Source organism: Polypterus senegalus, chromosome 2 (genome assembly GCF_016835505.1).
Source record: "Polypterus senegalus isolate Bchr_013 chromosome 2, ASM1683550v1, whole genome shotgun sequence".
Taxonomy (NCBI): domain Eukaryota; kingdom Metazoa; phylum Chordata; class Cladistia; order Polypteriformes; family Polypteridae; genus Polypterus; species Polypterus senegalus.
The window spans coordinates 5,337,026-5,338,475 of record NC_053155.1 but is presented as its reverse complement, the minus strand read 5'-3'; positions in this window follow the sequence as shown (position 1 = coordinate 5,338,475).

Sequence of the window (1,450 nt, the reverse complement as noted above, 5' to 3'; positions counted from 1 at the left end):
TGATATTAGAAATAACATAGTATATCTCCCCAACACTGTGGAACCTCCTAAACCCCAGTACTCCATTATAAACAAATTCAATTCTTTCACCAGGATAGATTTACCTGATTTACATAGAATAATCTCTCAACTGAAACCCTCCACCTGCGTCCTTGGCCCAATACCAATAAGGTTTTTCAAGGAAGTATCAGGCGTGCTAATCTATACTAATAAAAGGCAAAGCCCTCACTGACTCACTCACTCACTCACTCACTGACTGACTGTCTCATTCATCACTAATTCTCCAACTTCCCGTGTAGGTAGAAGGCTGAAATTTGGCAGGCTCATTCCTTACAGCTTACTTGCAAAAGTAAAGTTACGAAATTCTACGCGTAACGGTCATAACTGGAACCTATTTTCGTCCATATACTGTAATAGACTGCAGCTCGATGGCCGTGGGAGGCAGAGTGGCGTCTCGCATCATCACGCCACCCACGTAATTGAGTGCCTGCCCATGTAAGGTAAATATTCGCAGGTCAAGGACTGTGCTTAGCATATTCATAAGTAAAAATATCTGAATCACAAACTGTTGTTAATTATATTTTGTCCATGAATACTTATTAAATAATTCCAAATAGTCTGTCCGCTTCCTTTCATAGCTTTTCCGATGCTTGTGCTGCTTCCAGGCATGTATTTTCGTATTAAAGCATTTAACCAATCACATTTCAGCCATCATTTGTTGCCAGGCAGAGAGGCCTTCACAATCCGTTCTGCAGGCCCTCTAACACAGAATAAATGTCGATTAACCTGTTGCTTCAACCAATCAGATTTTGAGTTGGTGTCAGTAGGGCCCTCTAGCAGGTGTACGACAACGTCACTATATTCAGACCTATTGATTGGATAGAAGCCGATATGAGGAACTCTACGAGGCCACTGAACGCACCGCAAACGCTCCGGCGCAAGATCCTCGTGCGCACTAAGGCCAACTACATGGCAGGATTCTGGACAATATTATTTGCCTGACACAGACCAGATTTCAAAACCACGAAAACCTGATGTTTGTCACGCTCCTCGACCCCCAAAAGTTTCGGGAATACAAGAAAAATTTCCCTCATTCAGCCTTCTCCAGTTTAACATAAGAGCAACGGAGCAGTTTTTGATCTGTCTCAGATAATTTTGCAGGAAAATCTCCCACTAATCACTGATCTCCTTGACTTCCTTTATCAGAAAAATCTGAATGAGAGCATGGGGAAGCTGTTCACATTGGTATATTTGGCAGTGACCATTCCCGTGTACACTGCTTCTGTCAAGCGGACATTTTCAGCCCTAAAGCGAATTAAAACTTATGCCACAAATACGACAGGGCAGGTTCAACTTTCAGCATTAGCTTCGATGGCGATAGAAAGGGACTTTTTGATGGAACTGAAGTGCACATATAATCCCTACAACAGAGTAATTGAACTGTTTTTGA